General features: G+C 39.7%; 1 long non-coding RNA gene across 1 annotated transcript; it reads left to right on the top strand.

The window, feature by feature from the left end:
- The first annotated feature begins 554 nt into the window (after positions 1–554).
- On the top strand, positions 555–23,212 carry LOC143413061 (uncharacterized). The gene is made up of 3 exons (XR_013093629.1): positions 555–669; positions 9,690–9,759; positions 23,121–23,212. It is a non-coding gene; the product is annotated as an uncharacterized LOC143413061 (long non-coding RNA).
- The last annotated feature ends 412 nt before the right edge of the window (positions 23,213–23,624 follow it).

The following is a 23,624-nucleotide window of genomic DNA, read 5'->3' on the forward strand; positions in this document are numbered from 1 at the left end:
GGAAAAAAGAAGAAGAAAAGAGGGAGAGAAGAAAAGAGCCAGAAGGGGGCATACTGCTCTCTCTTTACTCTGGTCTTTTGGTGAATGAGGACATTTCACAATACCCTCTCCTTTTTCTTTTTTTATTTCTTCCACTGCAAAAAAAAAAAAAAGGAAAAAAGAAAAGAAAAACAGCACTTCCCATCGCATTTGGCCAAATTGTTCTTGCCATATCAAAAACAATTATCCTCAGGTGAAGAATGTGCCTGCAGAATTACAACCATTCCAGGGGGAGAAAGAGGTCTTCACAAATCTGACTGGCTTCCAGGCAGCCAAGACCCCCTCGAAGTGGTAATGAAAAGTGTAACTTTAGCCTCCCAGCTGTACGTCTCAATCCATAATCCTTCCCCAAAAACCTCACCGTAGAGCCGCCTACCACTCCCATGGCGTTCCCAGCCTGTGCCGGGCTGGGCCTACACTGATTTATGTGGTAGTCCCGTGTCATACTCTCAACCTGAAAAGGATTTGCTCTCCTATATTTACCAGGGTGGTCAGGGCAGCTCTCTGGAAACACAGAAAGCCCAGTCTCCGGGCCTCACTCCCGCACAGTCGTTTTACCCCTCTGTGCCAATAACATGGAGATTTTGGAGCTCCAGTGTTTCCAAAGTGGGGTGTTTAAGCAGTGCAGAGGTGAGTGTTTGTGTATTTAGTACGTACTATTTACAAATGTATCATAGCACTAAGATTTGGTAATTTGGCCTGTGAAGTGACAATGGGCCAACGCTGAAACGCACAGACCGATTACACTTAACCATGATTTTTTTTGTTGCTGTTGTAAAAATGCATTTATTGATCTTTGTGCAATTGCATGGCTGCTGCTCCTGTGTCATAATGGTGCAGTGTAATTTTCCATTGCAATGATATACAGTATGCTCACTACTACTTCAGGCTCAGAAAAGTGTTAGAGGAAAGTGTTTTACAGTAATCTCCCAGTAGCCCACTGCTACTTTGAAAAACTAGATTAAAAATGTATTAATTTCAAGTAAAATATTCTGTCAAAGTTAAAAAGGAAGATAGTAATTGGTAGAATAATAACTAATTGATGACGTGAGTGTAAATGACAGACTTTCAAAGAGTTAAACACATAAAGAAAGAGCGGTCGTAAAGTAGGTCTGTCCATCACAGTTTTTACTCCTTGGTGCAGCGGACTTGGGTAAAGTACAGATTGTGCTACTTACCCCGAAGATGACGCAGGTTCCTAAAAGAGGTGAGAGCATGAACACATGTTGTTGTTAGATGAGCTGTTGTGGATAGCGGTGGTCCACTCTGCCACTGTGCATCCACTCCAACAAGCCAAGGTGACCTCTGGACAGCTGGGTGTATACATCCTGTGGTTGGTTGTCTACATGGTGTGGCAGTGAAAATCAGCGGGTGGTTGACGCAGTCTCTAAGAATGGGATCAGCTCATCTTATTTTATGCGTGTGTGTGTGTTGGTGTGGGTGTGCGCGCACACTAGTATTTGATGTGCCTGCACATGAATGTCTTGTATGCATGTACATTTGACAGCCATGTGGTTAATAATGAACAGTGAACAGGAAATGAAAGCATTATTTCTTGGAACATGCTCAGCGCATGCCTGATATAATTCGCATTTTCTGCTCGCCATCTTAGTTGATGGCTCAAAGTAAGAGAACCTGTTCTGTAAAAAAATTTCAAGAAGCTGGTGTTACCATCTCCTTAGCAGAAATTGCCAGAAATTTCTCGTGACCTTCAATACACATTTAGACCAATGCAAAATCAGACAAAATGGCCGCTGCTGCTAAGCTAACTGGGGAGGAAGAAGATGGAGCTGATGCTTATGCTTCTACATGAAATCAGCGACTAGATGGTTGACTTCTGCAAATAGCGACATTACGAGGACTCTGGAGTGTAAAATGCTACATTTGTCAAGTTTGTTTTATAAGCTAGATATCGCTGTAATACCTTTTATTTCAAATATACAGTATTATTGCATTACACAGGCGAATCACTTTGCCAAAGGTTTCGTTACACCACAGCTTCACACTGACTCAACACACGTGCAGTTTAGTTTGCTTGGCGTTGGATTACTTACAATTAATAAGACGTCGACAAAAATTTAGTAAACAAAATAACTATTCTTTTTTAACAAACTTGAATATTGGATTGAGTGAGCGCATAAACAGTTGAAAGCCTTCATTGTATGACAGAATGAAAGCCTTCAGTTTTTTCCCCCCTTTTTTTCTCCCTATGCATTTATAACTTTGAGGAATCATGGGAGAGATAGTTTTCTTGAAATCTAAAGGATAAGACTGCTAAGTTTTTCCTCAACTATAGTTTCACACTGATCACGGCTTTTCAAGTTTAGAATGTGGAGGAGAAAAATTGGGTTTTACAGTTTTTGCCATCGTTTTCAATGTTTCTTAGACAGACAAACAGATAAAAGAAAGAAAGAACAAAGTCTTTGAAACTATAATGAAAAATTAAACTGGGAATTTTATCTGTTAAAATCATGGTAATCTATCAAATTAATCAGGCGTTATCTAAATTAACTGATTTTACAATGCCATTACACTAACCTAAATAAAAGAACTGCTATGAAAAGCAAATAGTTATTGTCTGTACTTTAACTACAATTGACCTACTGGTTTAAATACAATGTAGTAAGATTGGTAAAGAACTGATGATTTGTGGGATATACGTCACTGTCTGCAAAAATACAAGGAACACCACTGACAGTTTAATGTCCTCTTTACAGACAATCATAAAAAAACAGATGGCGTCTTTCCTTTTACAAACTGGGAGAAGTTTCACATTTCAGTCCAGCAGAAGCATCTGATTTGAGTTGCACTTTTTGATCAAAAACTCTAGTTCTTGTTTATCATTGCATATTATTTGATTGAGATGAGAGCCTCCCATTCAAGACAATGTCCCTTGAAGAAATAAAAAGACTTGAAATAAGAGAATCTTGCCAATTAGACACGGAGAGTTAATGAATTTCATTGTCTTTTGATGCTGCACAATAAGTTTTGCAGATGTAAAAAAACAATGGAAAAGAATTACAAAGAATCTTATAAACAGATGGCTTTTTCAACAAGCAGCTAAACTAACAAAATGTATGCATAATTACTTTCTGATTGTTCTCTGTCTGACATTAGCAGGAAAACTTTTTTATTAATTCTTGCGAACTTTGATATCTCCATCTGCTGAAATTACAATGAAACTCATAGAGTTTGTTAAAGCTTTTTCTTTTTACAGAGAGTATTCGGATGTGTATGAAAGGACAAAACAAAGCTCTTATATATGTAATGAAAAAGTTATTTTTGTTTTAATTACCTTTTCAAAAATGTGCATTGCCTCCTTATGCTTTATGTCGATTTTACACATTTATTTTTTTTAAATCAGAACAAAACACCGAAAATACGTTTTTTCAATTAACCTTAAAATAGTTCTTGATGGGTTTTTGTTCTTAATGTCTCTGTGAATACATTTTTGCGCATTATTATTTTGATTTATTTAATTTTTTTCATTAAACATTTTTTTTTTATTTTTAAAAAGGCATGCTCTCCACCCTTAACTTTAAATCGCAACAGTAATTTCAAATAAAATTTATTTGTCCTAATTTAATTTCACTCAGCGAAAATCCGCGACTGAATATTAACATTGAACAACATTTTACCAATGCTGTATAATGTGCAAATTTTTGAAGTTCTTCTTTTTATTGATATTACTTTAGTGTTTTTCAGCACTAGTGAAATGCCAGGAATTTGAAAATTTCACGGGGACAGAAAAATTCAAATCACTGTTCCTTTAGCAAAAGGAACATTTCCGTCAACAGAAAACACAGTCTTGGAATTAGATTAATCAACAGTTAGAGTGTACCGCTAGTAGGTTTTCTAAAAAGGGCATCTTTATTTGTATTTCTTTATTATCTTGTGATATGAGTATGCTGTGTATCGTGTGAAACAAAAATGATAATCACAATAATAACGACAATGTGACCAAAAATAAAGTAAACACCCCATCATTATCTCTGAACAGAATGCATTCAGGTAGGTGGCCTGCTCATGCCACATCAGCCTCATTTTCATTTCTTCGGGTTAAATTGATTCGCCTGAAGGTTGTGGTCAAATATTTCTTTAAATGCATCATGTACTTTAAATTAGCCCTACCATAATTCAGGTGTACAAAAGAGACATGTCAGAGTCAAACCACTGATGAGAAATAAATAGCTAAAGAGAGTTGTGGGTGTTCTTCAAAGAAGCTTCAATTTAACACAATCAAATTAAAGCACTCATATTTTAGGCCCACAAGTGCTATTCCTGCTCTCTGGACTTTGGGCTTTTTCTTTTCCAAAGATATAATTTAGGAAATCTGATATATTGTGGCGTGCATGTTTTGTTAAGGCAAATACATAATTGACTGTTAATAAATCATTTAAGACTAATAATCAGAAACATAATCAACATTATAAATTGGAGATCAGGGAATTGGGAGTTGGGCCTTGAGTTTTCTGCACCTTCTAAGGCTCTATAACAAATGTATTATTATGGTCTTAAAAGTTTCATGACTACATGATAAATCTGAAGAGTCGTCTGAGCACTGCCAGACATCACTTTTGATTCAAGGATGTTATTTTGTATTTGCAAAAATGACATACATGAGATGTGTCCTGTGCAGATGTTACTGCCAGAGCTGATGCCCGTTTTAAGGACTCTGATGTGCAAGTTTGAACTGAGGAGATTTACTAACATATAGCTAGTATTTAAAAACAGCAATAGCCACATCTAGTCAAAAGTGAATGGAAAAATTGCAAAATAACACTTCCAAACAAACTGATATTAATCATATTAGTAGTATGTATATTCTGAGATCTTAAATAACAGGCATGTCTTTTAATTAAAAATTAAAATTCATCTAGTGTTATGAAACCAGCCGTTTAACTGCCAACGTCCTGCCGCTTGTTTATGGTGACATCTCATTGCTTGGTCAATGGGTTCTGCCAGTGTGCATCTTTATTAGTTTCTATGCACTGCTGGCGTGCACTCCCTAGTAGCAGCAGGGACAGCCCTTATCCCTCCTCTGTGCTCCACCTCATAGTAAGCCTTGGATTTGAGGGACAGGCAGCTCAGGACAGAACAAGCGGGCCAAAGCAGCACGTAAACAAAGCTCTAAAGCATGAGGCCACACTCCTGTGTGTCTTTCAGAGACAACAAATAAACCACACTCACTTCTTGAAAAAGACATCACAGTTTATGCTTCATCTGCCACACAGCCAGGATTCACTTTAAAAGAAAGTTAAAAAAGTTAAAACAGAAAGTTACCTGTGGAGCGTCTGAAGTCAATCTTTGAACAAACAGCACAAAAAAGAATCCATCAGCCCAAATCCGCACGTGTTGGCTTAAAGTCTTCATAATAACATGGATACCGACTCCCTTCAATAAAGTCACTACAAGTTTACAACATTTTGTTAAATTATGAAAGACCAAAATAATATCAAATTCACACATGGCGAAACAGGCGATGTTACTACCTTTACATCTGTAGAGTGAATTCTTCATTCCAAAAGGAGAAGTTTTCTCCCGGGGAGCACCAGGAGGTGCTGTAAAGCAGTTAGTCTTTGATATCATAACACCACCAAAAACAAACATGGCTGATGAGGGGGTCAGGGCCGACAGTAATGTATACTGGTTCAGAGAGTCAGTGCAACATTAACGTTTGTGGAGCACTCTGGGCCTGGAGCATCAATATTAAGACCCCTCTTCATGCCCTTCTACCTGGGGCTCAGAGAGGCAAGAGGAGATGCACCCTGCTATGACCTCTGCTTAAATATTCAAAGTCATGTCGAAAAATGTAGTGCTGTGTTGACTAGGAAGTATTCAGCAATGCTTAGCACCCCGCCATGCAACGTGTCACAATCAATGTAAAGTTGCATCTTTTTCTTTAAACTACTGGACACTGGTGTTATTGAATTTATGTCACAACTTTTCCAAATGCTTTTTTTCCAATGAAATATAGGCCACTTGATTACATTTATCTGTTGAACGAATTTAGAACATTTTCGTAAAATGTCTCAAGCAGAGGTTTACAAGCAGTTTCAGTCGTTCTTAGTTCGTGTTTCTGCCCATTTTACCACTGGGAATGCTAGCTATGAAGGAAAAACCATGGGTTTAGTTGGGGGAAAAGTGGATTGATTGTGTCAGTAAAACAGTAAAAGGTTATTCATAAAGTCCCAAATTAGGCCCAGCATAAAGCGACAAACTAAAAGACGAAGTGAGGCGACCCGATCCTCCTTCATCCTCATCTGAAGTGCTAAACCTCACCCTGACTTTGTAACACTGAGGCTTGTGAGTCACAACTGTGAAGATATAATGTTATTTAAACCCAATCTGTCACCAAATGGAGCGAAAAAAATGCTTGCCAAGTGCACAAGTCTAACATTACCACTTATGAGACACACACTCCCACACACACAACACTCATACACCTCCCTATCTTCATGTCATTATACAAGCAAAATCGGCAATTAATAGAAAAAAGTGAATTCGTGGAGTTATCATTAACACAATCGCTATCGAAGGTCAGGTTAGGCATTAAGTAAGTGACAGAAGTATCAACACTATTATGTGACTTAATATGACACAATTATGTGAAATAATTAGCCCCTGTAACTGTTGGGTTATTTTAGATGGTAATGAGGAAACATTTGAAAATATTTTGTTGATGTGCTAACTTACAGTAATGAATCACTTTTTAGCGAGGGATATTATGGCATCCCCCTAGGGTCTTAGTTGTTGCCTCAGTGCGTGACCCACTTTGCCTTTTGCTAATTTTGACAGCTCAATTCATGGATACCCAGCCCTTCACGAGTCTGCCACCTTCTGCAGCAATATTGAAGTTGGTGACAGACAAGAAACACTGGCATGGTGGTGCCCTGATGGTGCCCAAGTGGTGCTCTGAAAATGCTTGTTGCCACATGCCCATAATGGGTGGACGTCTGCTAGCTTTAATCCATAAAAAGTTCGTTTTATCAACAGTTCTTGACTTTCATATGGGCATTACTTATTTTTCAAGTGAAAGTACTAATAGTAATAGCAGAAAAAGTAGGAATACATGTGTACATTTTGCTTGCTTGCATTGCTATACCTACTATCCTATCAGCTCATTATTACTAGTAACACTTAAACAGCATTTAATGTTATACAGAGCTAAATTTAACTTAATCCTTCTGGGTGAGACGTGTAAAATACTTACACTGTAAGCAGCCACGTGCCACAAAATGTTTCCATTTGAAATGCATGGCTGAAGTATAGTAATATGGCATGGAAATACGCAAGTTGAGTTACTGACGTAATTACTGTAATGATATTGCAACTTATATTTCATAACATGTTTGTCTGCGATCATGATGTCTATTTCATGTCGGTGAAAGTAAGCATTACAACCGGGTATTCCAGTCGATATCGTCTTAGATCTGTCAATTTAATATAAGCATTTATGTATTTCAGGGCAATGCCACACATTTCTTCATTATAAAACTTCAGATTGTTGTAAGTCTTTCATAGTTTTGAGGCAGTGTGATGCAACGAAGACTAATATAAGATACGTGAAGCGTGTATTAGTCATTTTCAAAAATATATAGCTTCCGGTGTTTATTCTAAAAAATGTGACAGAGTTCGCTGTTTATGATGCTTTTTTTTTTTTTAAGAAATTTGAGAAATTTGTCCCTGAAATGTTAGCGTGAGAACAGAGTTCTTGGTCTCTTTTCTGGTGTCAAGTAGTTTGACTTTGTCTTGATGAAGGCCAAAGGGTTCTGATGAATTAGTCTGTGCAGGTTTGTTTAACTCAGCAGGTCTGCAGTATAATAGAATGGACTAACGTAAGTAGACTTAAGATATATCATTGAAGCATTTGAATCTGAACTGCTGAGTGAAGCGGTATTTTCAGCCTCTGGCCACATTAAGAACCAAATCAACATGGCTCCTGGGCTTGAAAGAATAATAATAATCTAAATGAAGAAATTATATATTTCCAAAATGAAACTGGAAAAGAATGCACGGTGTGCACGTGGCAAACGGCTGTTCTGTAAAGACATCTGCTGATTACACAGTTTGGGGAGGCCTGGTAGAGAGGAGACTGGCAGAGAAAAGTGTAAAGAGATTGAGACCACACGACAACTGCTTAAAAGCACACAGCACTCAGGCCCTCACAGCCAGTAACTCCGAGCATGAAGCCATAAAGATGTGAGGGGGAAAGTTGCCTTCCCTCTATTTTACACAACAAGAGAACCCTGGCTTCCTAGGGTGGCAGAATAATATTAGGCCGCCAAAATTGAGTCAAGGGCTTTCTCATTTTGTTTAGGTCTGCTACTTGGCAGGCACAGAAAATACCCGGCACAGGCTAGACTGAGTTTTTTCACTGCTGTTGTGGAGTATTAGTAAAAATAAATAAATAAATAAAATGTCAAAAAATCTCTATTTTACAGTCCTCTCTTGAACTTGCTCTCTGCATGCATCACATGTGCCATGTTCGCCTTCCCAAGATGGTGGCAAATTGGTGTCTGTCGGCGCTGACAGTTACATGCCTGTAGACAGGTCCACCAACATGCATCCCTGCATGAGCACATGTCAGCGCTCTATGTGGCAGGTGGAGACATAGACCTGCTTCAGGTGGCCCATGTGCTGCAGCATGGCTCCCCAGAGAGAAGTGCCATGGTGACGTACTGCAGATGTCTTCCTACATGTGGCAGCAAGACCGGCTTGAGAGCTATATCACAGCATTCACAGCCTTTCACCCAACAGGGCCAAATCACTCCACACAAGTGACGTCTACATCCTTCTGTTATGCTCCTTTTAGAGTCAATATTGAATCACCAGGAGCTATAACCTGTGTGATTTGTTCATCAGACCTGTCATGCAGTAACGTATTGTCAGGGTGACTTTGATGTAAGCAAACAGGAAAACATTTGGTTCAGAAATTGATGAAAATCTAAATGCATTTCTTATTTATGCATAAACATTCAGATCGGAATTAATTAAGTTGCGCACTAAGTAATAGGCAAATATTTCCACAGTTATATTAAGCATGTTATCAGTGTAACTGCATCTGAGAAAAAGTTTCATGAGAGATTTGTTTGGATCGATTTCTCTGGTTAGTTACACACAGGCTCTAAAACTGATGTACAGATTCAGAGAGAAAAGAACAGACGGACCGGAGAGAGAGTCAACTATGTGTTCTTTTATCTTTTTCCTTTTATCAAATGTCTATAAATATTGGCTGGAACAACCTTTCCTCAGTGGGCTTCAGGTACTATTGTTCAGCGCGAGTGCTCATTATGACTGAGCTCAGTGTTATTTTGAAAGACAGAAATCTGAAACGGCTTCTCAATTTGCTACAGGGCAAATGTATTTTCTTTTAAATCTGGACATAACTAAATGTACACAGCGATGTTGACTTTAAGTCGATGTTTATGCAGTATTTATGCATAATTTAGCACAATCCATTGTAAAAGGACTTGTTTACAATAGGTTTGGATTTCATCACCACATCTGAGGTGTCTGGTTCTACCTCTTTTTAGCCATATGTGACTGTCTGATCATATGTAGTCAGTGTGTCTTATGTGTGTTTTTCCTAATCCTCCTCTGCCTCTGTGACCTCTCACCCAAGCTCTCTCCTTTTCTTTGTTGTTCAGGTCAGAGTCCATGTACTCGCGCCAACACAGCCACATGGCCACGTTTTGGTATGCAGATACACAGACACAGGTAAGTCTGGTCCAGGTGCACCCCACAGTGATCCTGACCCACTCTGGTTCACCCCGCAGCTCTCAGGTCAAGCCTTGGGCCCAGCAGGTTCCCAGCACAGGTCACAGAAGGCCTCAACATCCCAGAGATGAGACTCCACACTTGCATGAAGAGGAGTGTTTGATGTGTCCCTTAGCTGGGATGTGTTACCATGTTACTGTGCCTTTAATTAGCTCCAGCAGCTGCTACTTCCTGGTTGACAGGCCCTGGCAAACTCCACTGTCTCTGTAATCTCTTACAGGTGACTGTCAGTTACGTGTCAGATGTTGTATAGTTGCTGGGATGTGTGTTCTCCTTTAAGTCTAATTAACCGTGAAGTGACAGTAGACAAGAGTAGTAAAAAAGAAAAAGAAGTGCTCGCGCTGCTGTAATGACCACAGCATGTTTCCAAATATGTTATGCAAATACGTCTCCAAGTGCCAATTCCTGCCCATTATTTTTTACAAGTTTCGTGTCTGGTTTCCGAGGATGCAATCATGACAAAGAGATAGCGAAGTTCTCCTGGTGACAGTAAAAGTGCCACTCTGCATTCTTTATGTGGATTTCCAGCTTGCACAAGACATCTTAACCACTGGAAATTGCCCTCTGAGGACTGACAGCTAAAAATTTATCTCAGATTAGATGATTGCACCTTGTTCCCTGCTCTTCTTTGTCACTCCCAAGTTGGGGGATCTTTCCTTAAAACTCCACTAGAGATGAAAAAAGGAGACTTCATAGCTGGCTATGGCATACTAATACCCTGGACTCATTAAATTAATGGGGGCCAGATTCCTCTTACTGAATGTGCACTGATGCCCTTTGAGTTTGCCGGGGCTAGAGGGTGTGCAGCACTTTGAAAGCCCTGACCGGCATATTGAACATGCTTTAATAGAACCCTTTTGAGAGTCCTGGTAGGATGCTCAGTAACTCTTTGCCTTTAAGTTCCCGCACCTCTCTGTGTGATCTCGTCAGATAGCCACTCTATCCTCGGATTCAGGCCTGGAGAGGGGGAGGGGACCTTGCACATTAAATGAGACCAGAGGTGTCCATATCTCAGCAGAAGCCATTCTTTCCTGGAGATGTGAATCTTTGAGACATGGTGCTGAGAAAGCTTTGATGTAGAACGGTGCTCAGTGTAAGACTCTGAAACAGGAGGCTTACAGGCCGGTATTCAGTGGGATTCCCCTTCAGGGAGGAGAATCTGGGCTCTCGTTGGACATTCGTGGAGCGTTGATTTAATTAGTCTATTCTGCTATCCATCCAAGCACTTGAGGCACAGGAATGAAATTCCGTCCGGCAAATGGCCATTACGAATGTCACTGTCCATTTAATGTGAAGACACCACTATCAATCGCTCCATAATCTAGGCAAGCCAAAGGAGTTTAAATAAAGATAAGAACAGCAAAGAAAAGTATATTGTTTTAAATACAATACTGTGTCACAGTGAATGCCTTAAAATAATGGGAGAAATAGAATATTAATACATGAATTTTGCATATTTGCCTGACAGCAAAAAGATGAATTGATAAGACAAGAAAGCTGTTGAACTCTAATTTGCATGATAAAAAAGTCCCTTTAGAGTACCCTCGTGACTGTTGGAACCACAAGTACCAGATGTTATGATAGAGCAAATCTACCGCAGTGAAATGAAGATATTAGGCTGGAGAATCATTTATGATTTAATTATTTCAATATTGGTGTTCTAGTAAGGCCCAAACCATGTAGCTTTTTGCTGAGCTCTAAGGATATTTTGATAAAATGATAATCTTCCTCTCTTTTCTGCTCTGTCATCTTGGCTGCACACTATTGAACAGAAACATCACTGACAATGATGTGATTACACAGTCCAGTGTGAGGTAGCGAGACTCATCCAGATGGGCTGGGGGAAAAAAAACTCTTTTAAACCCAGCTGAATAAGGCAAGCATCTATAGAAGCACACTGACAGAGAAGATGCAATGCATGAGCCAGACAATGAGCCTCTAGCTGTTGCACATAGCGAATAAACAGAAATCCAGTTGAACTAAAAATGGCTGACTCAGACACACAGTAGAGATAGCATCACATCTCCTGCTATAATCTCTCCCTCTCCCTTTTGCATACGACAAAACAGCACCATATACTTCTTACAGGAAACCATGTTGGGCAATCATTGATTTTCATAGCTAGCTTTGACAGTAATGATTTCATAAAGCCTTTGATTTTAGCTCAATCACAATGGCTGCAACATTGCTGGATACCTCACCTCATTAGCGATTCCATAAGCAGAGAGTTATGCTCTGTTGTAGCTGCTGATACTTACATGCCTCCCACTCTAAAGTGTGGCGGTAATTTATTCTCTCCCCAGTGCTCATCATCCTGATGCAACTCACACAGTGACAAGAATCCATCTCGTAGTACCTGGCAACAAACCGGAGGGGGGGGAGGGGGACAAAGGAGGGGGATCACATATTTTGTGATCACAATCAGAGGCGTGGGGACAGTTACTAGGAAGGTTTAAAACGTCCCAGTGTCATAAAACTCCCACTAGAACACCTTGTGAAGAGTAAAACTGGTCTGATTTATCATAGACATGATCACTCGTTCAACAGGTCTGACTGAGTTTAAATATTTTCAAGAGCAAAGGTAAAGAACAGTTCCCAGATTTGAGCACATATAAGCCATCTTCTGATGCCAGAAGTTTTTCTCAGAGTCTGGCTTAAGCACTTCAAAGTTATGTAGGCTACTATATAGAGAGCACGATTCATTTGGCAGCTTGTATTGTCCAGCTTCAAAAACCTAAAGCTAGCCAAAGACACACTGTGGGCCGTTTTCAGCTTCAGAGAAGAGAAAGAATTTAGCTTGAGCTTAGGGCACCCTTCCCCATCCAGAGATGGGCTTTTTTTCATCTTATCGTAATCTTAGAGCATTGGTGTGGTGACTATGTGCTTCACAGGTGGGAGTCTGCCTCTGTCAAATGAGGTAGTTCACTAAGGATGGGATTTGCCGCTGTTATTTTTCTATTAGGGAAGAATTATGCTAAGCCTTTAGAGGCCATCTTTGTGTTGCTATGGCAGCCCATATTTCCTACCGGGTTGCGACCTTGAATGACTACAGTGCAAAGCCAAGTAGCCCCAAAACCCTTTGAGGATTAGAACCAGTGTCTCATAGTTATGCAAAACGCCTGTGATATGATTGAACCTTGAATGGATGAATGACAAAGTTTATTGAGATTGCCTCTCTTTTCTTCTGATTGTCATTTGATCATCCCAATCACTTAGCATGCCTTTAAATGCAGCCTTTCAAACGGCAATTGTTTGGGATAAGTTTTCATGCCCACCAACCTTACATTGTTAACTACTAAACCAGTAAAAACAAGATCATTTGTGCTTGTACAAATGTAACGCTAGGGCTGGAACTATTGACTAACATTCATCTTATGTGATAAAATGAATGGAAATTCTCACATAATTTCCTCTTGGATTAATAAAGTATTGGTACATTTATTATAAACACAATGGTCTAAAAGGGGTAATGTCCATTTTGAAACTGATTTTTTTCTTCCTGTCTTGTGCTGATAGATTTTTTAATCATCACCACATACTACTGCTGGAGTTCTAGTGCTGGATTGCAATTTACAGCTGACTTGGATGTTTCTTTCTGCGGCTGGCTATATCTAAGCTTACTAACATTTATTACAAAGTTGAGGTAGAAATATAGTTTGTGCTTATGGATCAAATTAAATGCACAGCCAAATCAATGATTTATTTATTTTTTCCAATTTAGAATTTGTTGCAAACTGTTTTCAAACCAGCCATCAAAGCCTCAAGTCTATTCGGAGGCATGTATAGACAGCTACTCAAAGCTGACACAAAGATGAGGCTTTGAAAGTATGAGATTGACACTATTGTGGTCACAAAGCACAACAGGAGACTACTTTGAAGAGGAAAATGCTTTGAGTATTGGATTTCACTTCAGAAATAGTGGCCAAAGACAAGCTCAGCTACCAGACGTGTTGAATTGGTGTACATTAAACAACAAAACCACGTACACTATATGCCACTTCCGTGTGTCCAAAAAGAAATACGGAAAGGTTAAAACTCTGGTGTTAAAGTTTTGAAACTGCAGATAAATATTATGCACTAGGCTTTTTTTCTGTCTTCTGTATCTTGGGATGGTGAAGGCTTAAGATGCATAAAAACTTGACAATATATCCAAGCAATCCTTACTTTTTTACTTCACAAAATAAAGTGCAGCTATCATAGCCACGTCTTGTTGGCAGTTTGGGAATTGATCAGTCTCAATTCCAAGCTGTATCTTTCTCAACTGGCAGGTCTCCTGAAGTTGACACACTGTCTGACAGTGTCTTGTCAATGAATGAGCTTGACTGAAATCCCCAGCCATGTTTGCTCACTGTCAAAGTGGTATCTATCATCTTATTTTTGACAAATTCGTCACACACATCTCTCAATCTAATTGGTCTTTGAGGTTCCTGTAAGACAAAGACTGCTAATCTTAGTGTGAGCGTTTGAACGGCGCTTGCCATTGAATACTTCTCAAGTCTTTGAGCTTGTGTTCAGCGAAGTTTGAAAAACATGACAGTCACATTTTAGGTGCTCTGATGTCACACAGTCTTTCTGGCTTAAAAGTTCACTCAATATGAGGTTTGGTCTACTTTGATGTGGGGTCTCTAGTGATGCGATTTTAGCATGCTATCTGCCTCTGCTGTTCTCTGTCACCCACTCCTGCAAAGACTGACGTGGGAGCTGCCAGAGCTGAGATTCAGCCTTTTATTCCTGGTGACTACAAATTAAAGATATGGGGAAGGTAAATTCAGGCAGCACCATGACAAGCAGAAGGTACAAACTTCTGCCAGTATTTACTCCTGCGAGAGACACTATACCTAAAAACCTGAAATATAGTCTGGCTCAGTCGTAGATGTTTTTTTCCCCGTTTTGTTTATAAGACGACAAAAATGTTATTTTTAATGTCTAGTGATCGTGAAGAGCTTCTCCTGCTTCAAATGGCAAGAAAAGCAAAGCTATCAAGCCCTGTTTTTGTAATGCATCTCCAGATTAATTTACATAAACAAGCTCACCTGCTTATAAACACCCTGGAAAACACGCAGGGAAGTTTATTTATGACTTATTAATTTAAGTTTAAAATACCCCTCTCCCAAACAACTTACAATTCATTTCCTGCACATTATGCAACGTTCCCCCGTCTGAACCTGAGACTGTGAAGTAGCAGCTCTGCGAGGGGGGGTAGAAACGCTGAAACGACGATAAAGATCTAGTAATCTTGTTTTATGCTTATGGCGTCGAGAGAAGATCCTCCGCCCCCCTGCGACGCGACGCTCACCTGAAGAAGCTACCGGAGCACCACATGACTCCTCTGCTGCTCACATCACCGTGTCCTGAGAATGGGGATTTAGTGAGGATTAAAGCAGAATATTTCAATTTAGCGCCGGAATTTACCTGGCTGTGCCAAAGTAATTACCTACCCCTTCTGGAAAAAATGCAGTTATGGAAACAGTGAAACACACCTACAGACGGGAACGACGTGAATGGCTCTAAGTCGAATAAAGAGGAAATCTGGGACGTTAATGAAAGTAATTAAAAAACCCGTGTCGGTTGCCAAATCTCTTCATTATATAATAAATAGTTAATAGTGTAAAATAAAACAACGTGCCATTCGGTGTTAGTCCTGTTCGTTAGGTAGCATATTGTGTTAACCCTTTATGTTCTGGAACATTATTATAACATCATTTTTCAGTCTGGACTGGGAGCATAGTCTGTCGAAGACTCCTTAAAACGGAAACGCTATTTTATTATTATTATTATTATTATTTTGTTTAAAACATTTTTTAACATTATGAGGTTAAATAGATATAGAGGCGAGATATCATTTGGAAATTTCACTGAGTATAAAAGGAAATATTCATATTGGATAGAAAATTATAATTGTGGGAAACCTGGTGTAGTTTCAGTGTATGCGTGTAAGAAAATCGCAAAGGAAAATATAGATGTTAAACTTTAATATTTGTTATATCCTGTAAAAGACATTTTTAAACTTAAAGGCCGAATTTGAAATCATAATTTTAATATTACAATACATTAAACTGAGGTTGTTGCTGTAAGCTAAAGTTGAATTATTTGTACGTTTACCGTCCTGCTACAAAATAGACGGAATGTGATGTTTTTTGTAATTTATTCTTTTTTGACTCATAACATGTTGACTTAAGTTTGTTGCGCTCAAATGTAATTAGTGGAGTCCCTAGGTGCAAGCTTCTTCAGATTAAAGCTTTTATTCATCTGTGTGATGTGTTTAGGTGCTGTATGGAGAACTGCGCCAGCTCATTTGCTTTAGTTAAAAAATGAAAGAAAGCAAGAAAAAAGGCCTGAATACAATTAGGTGTTGTCTGTTTTTATGATTTATTTCACTGACCAGTTATGACCAAATATACAAACAAAAGGCCTTCATGTTCAAATATAAATACATTTAGCTCTTTGATATGATAACTTTACACATTTTGTTGAGTAATATTTTCCTTCACTGCAAAATAAATGCTTAAATAAAGTGGAATGGTTCCTATGAAAGCATGAAAGGAATGCAGACAGACTAAAAAATAAGATGAAAGATGGGGACGGAGTCATATTTATGCTCTCCGCTTAGCGTCACATTCTCTGATTTGGATTTGACGCAGATTCTGTCGGTGATCTTTCATATTGCCTTTCATCACATGAGAGAGACGAAAACATCTGTAGGATACCTTGTTCGGTCTGTTCTACAGAGAAGACGAGACAGAGGGCCCCTGTGTGAGTATATCCCATGTAAACAGGGCCCTGTGCATTGTGTGAATTAGGTGGATTAGCCCCTGCTTTTGTTGGACATGGTGTGTACACACGGACACTGATTCAGCTCTCCAAAAGCCATTTTGGCCCTCACAACTTTAAGGAAGCCTTACATTCTTAGGAGATGGTCTAAATGGGGGATTCCTTTTGAAGCAACACGGCATTCATTATTGTGTTGGTTCAGGTTTTGTTTGGCAAAATGCAAAAACATTGAATTCAGTCGGAGCCTCCATTATAGTTTAGCCTGCAAAGACGAATGGAAAACATCCTGTTGGTGTCTTAAACTCGTCAAACGAAGCCCCGAATTCGAGTAATAACCCAGTGAACACAGGCAGAGATAAATACCTTTAATTAGACCTATCGAATCTATAATTATTAGTTTTGATTGACTGATATTATTGGTGACATGAAATTGGAGCATGTGGAACACCCACCCATACAGTCTCATCGACCACCCGCCGCGCGTGCACGTGATTACCTGTGTAAATAAACATTTGCACGTATTTCTTCATATTTCCAGTTTTTGAACAATTAAGACAAACAATTTAAGGACTGGTTTATTAACGCCGCCCAATTAAAACATCCCCCAGAACCAATTTGTCTTCATATCAGCTGTCCTACCACGATTTCTTCCAAATATTTTCAAAATCGTTGCGAGCGGGTTTCGTCCCTCACGTCTGTCAGGTGCGATCCAACAGATGTGACTTAGATGATATTTTAGAGTCCGTGCTTTTATTTTTTCGTAATCTTTGCCGTTTGAATAGAAACATAGTTTGTTTTTTTCCGATCTGTTCTGCTCCCATAAACTTTTGCTTAGTCCACCTCGTTTCATGTGTCCTCACTAAAAATATGAAATGCAACAGATGTCGGAGACAAAAGAGGGAAATTTAATGGGATACCGATAAAAGTCAAACTGGCCGATATGCAACGCCATGGCCTCTTTACGATTCATGATTTTAGTGGCCAAAGAAAAACTAATTGGAAAACAGTTTTAATGCGGATTTTGTAATAAGAGTACATCAGAAGGCCCGTATAGGCCCCCTCTCTGCGTGACGTTTTCATCAGTATTCATCCACCTGTAGCTTCAAGGCTTCTGTTGATTTGGAAATTAATAATGATTGTTTTCGCAAACTACTCTACTCCCATCATTTGAGTTTGTTGTTTTTTTGTGCTGGTATTTGGTGAAAGTCATTAAAGCCGTGCTGTTGGAGAATAGATTAAAAACTTTAAAACGAGGACAAAAAAAGTGCTTTCAGAGTACTAATTTTGACACTCAGCTTCTTAAATATTTAATTTTATGCATTACTGTGCTTTTTAGTTTGGCTGAGGACGACCGACGAAAAAAAAGTTAATGTAAATGAAATCTAAACTTAACCAAAGCTATGTTTGTTGTATTTTAATTTATAGAAAATCGTCTCTTTTTTTTCTTTTTTTTTCTTTTTCTTTTTCTTTTCTTTCTTTCTTTTTCTTTTACAGCAGAGGGTATTACGGAGTAAGCTACTGATATTCGACCCACAGTCTATTTGTCATAAAAAAAAAAAAACATTTTCCATTATTGGCGCTTGCAGTGGTTTTGATTTTTCATCACTCAAATGTAGCTGTTTGAAAAAAGTACGTTTTCTATTGCAATTTAGAAGCCCGCGCTGACTGACTTTGATTGTGCTTAATATGAAATGATTTTGCGTCTTTGTGCTTGCTTGTGAGTAAGCGGATTAGACTTGGAAAGATGAGTTTCAACATGTGGTGATAACCTCTTCAAAGAGGAGAACAGTACAGCGGGTCATCGCAGTTTCTTATATTTCATTTACTTCATTCATGTGTTTTTTAAAGGGCCCAAAAAATATCAAGCGCCAGCTTACAAGATTTGAACTGAGTTAAGGGCTAATAGTCTTCAGGATACACATATACAAACCACATCTGAGGTCTGACTGCGCCATTAGTGTATCAGAAGGAATAAAGTTTTATGATTGAGGTTAGCCTGTTTATATGTAGGAACAAGATCCATTACTTTTAAAATCACGTTTTCTGGATATCAATATCTATGCCTGGATATTTATTAGTTAAACGTAGGCCTTCAGTCATACAGTTGTCGCATGTATCATGGAAACCAATTTAATCTATGAGCAAAGGGTTATTTAATAATTCTACCTTGTTTTTCCATGAGGTACAAAGTTTTATTTGGTCTGTGTTTTTAGAAAATGTAGAATGTGTCTGGTCCTCTAAGTTATAGATACTCTTGTCCAACAATCAGGGGAAATCACAGTAATTCAGCAACTACTTCAAAGTAAAATGCCTCTGGAGTCACTAAGCAAAGAAAGAATTAATTTGCATCACATTTTCTAATTAAAAACGAAACTTTTTTTCTGTGTGCAAATATATAGATATTAGGGTCCAGCTTACTGTGCCTAAAATGGCAAGAAAAATAATGGAGAATTTCACATGTTAGACTCACCTCTGCTTCCAATGTAAAAGAGTCCTTAAAGAAGTGCGGTGCGAATAATAACTGAGGCATTATAGGACTTAACTATTAAGAAATTCCATATGTTTAACTGTAATATATCACATAGATTGCAGTCAAACCTTGACACTTTTTAGATGACAAGTATATCAGGTCTCCTGATAAAGATGAGTGTTCCAGACTGAGAAGTGAGTGTTTGAGAAAGAGTTATCAAACTAAATGAGGGAACTAAAGCCATTCTGTGTTTCACATCTTAATGGATTTAAAGACAGACCCATTTAATTCACTGGCGTGCTGAACACTTGTATTCACGTGTCTAATTTTACACAATACAGTATGTCTGTGGAGCTAATTGTGCCTAATTGTGTGTGTTCTGGAATGTATGGGCTCATCATAGTTGTCTTGTTGTCTGTGCCTCCATGTGCCTGTGTGCCAGTGTCAGTGTGTGCCCATATGTGAGTGTATGCATGCTCCACTACTCTGTATCTGTGTGTGTGCACCCATGTGTGCTGTATGCAGCCTATTAGTGGAGTTTAACCCCTGTGTTCAGGGAGTCACATCCCCTCAACACACAGGCTCCATTCTTATTCTGAGCTTGCAGCACGTTAACATTTTACTCTCTTCCCTCCCCACCCACCCCGTTCACTTTTGTCCTAAGAGGGCAATTAAGGAAACAAACGTTTTCCCCAAGATAAGCTGGCTGCCAGCTTTGCATACTAATGTATTGCCAAGTGGTTACAAATAGTGAGTGCTCTAATTACCGGCACTATTTTCAATCAGAAATTGCTCAATTTCCCAGGATGAGGTCTCTATGGCTAGGAAAAAAGCCCAACCTGACAGGAGAAAGAGACAATCATCTCTATGTGGAGTGCGGCTGATTTTGTCTGGCTATGTGTGTGTCCATGTGCCCACGTGTGTGCATGCATGTTTGTGCGAACAAGTTCATCTTCCTCTGTGTGGATAGACCCCGGCATGACCCACTCTTTTGCTGTTGCCCTTGACAAGTCAAGAAATGGATCCTGTCAGCCTCTACAGCATTTAGCACCACAATTATCCCCTTTCACAGCCTGGCGGCATTAATGTAAACCACACCAGGCAGTAGTTGCCACTCAGTGATCAGCACGATGTGGTGCACCATCTCTGGGTGAGCAATTTGATGCAATTGTGTTGCTCTGTGATCATCAGTGCAAATCAGGCCCTGCTCATTTATTAAGCAATTTCTGCTGGAGAAAATGAGATGGAAGGCTGTTTTAATTTGGCAGGAGATAGTAATATCTGTAAAAGCAAAAATAATGGAGAATGTGGTTGACACCAAACCCAAAAAAAAAAAATGTCACTGAGTAGGGTGCATCCGCTCATCGGGGAGGGGGCTATTCTGAGAGGAATGGGCATCCTCATGTGGCCACCAGAAGTAGGGGGTAATGCAGACCAAAGTGACAAGGACTCAATCCCTGGATGTGAGAATGAGTCACTCCATAGGATGCGGATGCAGGACCCATCCGTTGGCCTTAGCTGACCTTTAGCTCTAACGGTGGCTAATGGAGGGCTGGCCCTCGATCAATGCACTGAGAGACTGGGCTCCCTATCCTTGCCCTTTCACCGGGCCAGGAAGGGAGGGATGCTGCCAGAAGCCACGCCGTGCAGTCATCGACCCCGCCACTTTTCCATCCTGTGGGTGACAGCTGCAGTGCCAATGAGCCTGGGGACGCCATGCTGCCCTGCCACGTAGGAAGGACAGCCAGAAACTCTGTCTCTGCGGTGATGGTGATCTGTTTGTGAAGATGACATCCACGTAAACAACCCCAGCAAACACGTTGGTGTCAGATTCTCATATGATGCATTAGTGTTGAAAACCTACATGAAAGATAAAACTTATTTGAATCTGCCTGAAGTTGTGAGTTTTATCTTAAAACTTATTCAGAAGCTGTTCAAATTGTTATTATTGTTATTATTTGACTGCTATTATACAAATTACAACTATACATATGATAAGATGCAAATCAGTCGTAGTTGTTAGATCTGCAGTGTAGCGTCTGTACACACAAAGAGGTAAAGTCACCTTTACTTTACTTTTATTGCATTTGTTTATAAAACGGTACAGTCGCATTTGAAATTTAGGTGTTGTTGGTAAACCTTTTATGCCGCACTATGTTTTTGTGCTTGGTGATGTACTTTGTAATCCAGATGGCGCACCACTGCATACCTTTTTATCAGAACACACTCTTCTGCAAAGAGACAACATTTGCATAAAAACACCAAAAAAACCAAAAATGAAAATGAAAATATTTAGTGTGCATTTTAATTGCAGAGACTTCCAAACATGACGATGTTCAAAATAGTAGCAGATGAAACATTCTCTCCATATGGAGAGAGAAAAGAAAACATCCAAGAGGTTTAACACAGATTGTTCTTTTTATTATCATTAACAGTAATGTGATTTTGAAGCCCTCTGTGACCTCCTCACAGCAGCACCTCATTTCAGAAGTCATTCATTAGAACAAACAGAAGGCAGGCAGAAAGACAGCGAGGAAGAGACATGGGGAGCGAGCATAGTGTAAAATAAATTAGACTGTTCTTGTTAGATGAACCACTTTGAGATGGTGAAAGAAAGCATGCTTCAGAAATTCAAAGGCAATCCAATAGTACTGTATTTGGAGATGAAGATGTCATGTGGAGCCCGTGATCCAGTTGTTAGTTTGTGCTATGTGTAATCAGTCAAACTACTGTCCATTTTGGACTGTAAGGCCCAAGGGAAGCCTTAAAATAAGGGTCTGAGGAGCATGTTCGGACTGAGATTGGGTAACACAGCTGTTCTTCAAGACCATTGGTTGATGCTGACTGCGGTGAAACTAATCAAAAAGCTTCTTAAGTCTCCTCTGATATAAATGGATGGTACAGTCTTTCCCTTATGATTTGCACCAGTGTTTACAGAATAAGGTTTTTATACTGCAGTGACAGCAAGGCCGCATCTCTTCATTATGCACTTGGCCTCTCTTCTTATCTGCACCCCTGGAGCTGCTTATCTTACCAGGTCTGTAAAGGTCCCCATGACCTACCGCAAATATGCAAATATGTGAATCTATACGTACGTGAGAATAAAATAGTAGAAATGTAATACAGAGTGGCCAGAGGCTCGGCTGCACGAGGGGGGCAACAGTGGGTGGGGGAGGAGGGTGAAGCGAGCTGTGTGGATACTTGGAGTGGTGTGACAGACTCCCCAGCCTCCTGGTAGGATTTGTTGGAATGTGAGAGAGGAGGATTTTAGCACCAGGCGAGCCACGCCAGAGTGCTGCAGACTTCATGCCATCTGTCTCAGCCTCCATCTTCTCTTTGCCAAACTCATCAGACCTTTATTTCCTCTCCCTCTTTCTCCTTCTCATCCCTGTTCACAAGAGTAGCGGACATACTGAGATCTGCTAATGTATTGGAGGGAAAAAATGGTCCAGCATTATAAAAAGATTCAAAATCTCAATTGATTAATATGTATTCTTGGAGCTTACTGTCCAGCAGCCCTGACGAAGATAAAAATGTGTGTTTTATAGTCCTGCCATTTTTTACTTGACCAACAGGGAAAGAGAGAGAGTTATTCATACCATAGATGATATGGTGCTCAGTTAATAATAAAATGTGTTTCAAGTGACCGCCAAAAAGTTTACTTATTTAATGCTCCTTTATAAACAAGCTCTTGCCTTTGAAAAAACTGTTGGAACAATGTACACATATTGTGTTATAATATGATTAAAAGGTATGCTATAAATATTCATTCTTTGTGTGGAAGTAATTATTTTCTCTATGACTAAACTCAGGACTTTTTAATGATGCACTTTACACAATCAAACTGTGGATTACAGATTTGAAGTTCCTTACACACCTTCAAGTTCATAAAAATGTAGCAGATCCTTCACTATATACTACCAAATTACTTCAATGTATAGACATATATATTGTTGGGCTTCGATTAAATCAAAAGCAGACTTATATTTCAAATGATGGTGTCTCTGTGATGTTTGGGTGGGACTGATCTCTCACCCTGTCTCCGCATGTGGGCGGCTAGGGAGGAGGCTGAAGGAGATCACAGGGAGGAGCTGTACCAGCTCGATGTCCTTAACCTGTTCTGAGAAGGGCAACAGAGGGTGGAGGGACTGGAAAGGAAATGCACCCTTCGACCGAAATGGAACACCAGGTGGCAGGAAGGGGGCAGGAGGCCTTTGAAGCTGACCCTTGGTCTCTGCGCTGGGATGGCCTCAACACTCGATTCAGCCAGAGATGGCAGGGAGGGGAGCCAGGTGCCCCCAGAGGGCCTTTAGACCACACAGATCTATTATGGTCGAGGCGGAGAGATTAGGCTGGGGCTCAGCCCCATTGCTCCCAGTCATATCACTGTGAAGACAGCCAGAGTCAAGCAACAACAAGCAGAAACATACTGAGTAACGTCTCGTATCATCATCAAAACTGTGTGTTTTAGGAAGATTTTCCACTGTGAAATTCTGTCAAATCAGTATGTAAAACGCTGCACAATTGGCACGTGTGCACACCTGATAAATGGAATAAATGTAGA

This window comes from Maylandia zebra, linkage group LG2 (genome assembly GCF_041146795.1).
Source record: "Maylandia zebra isolate NMK-2024a linkage group LG2, Mzebra_GT3a, whole genome shotgun sequence".
NCBI classification, from domain to species: Eukaryota; Metazoa; Chordata; class Actinopteri; order Cichliformes; family Cichlidae; genus Maylandia; species Maylandia zebra.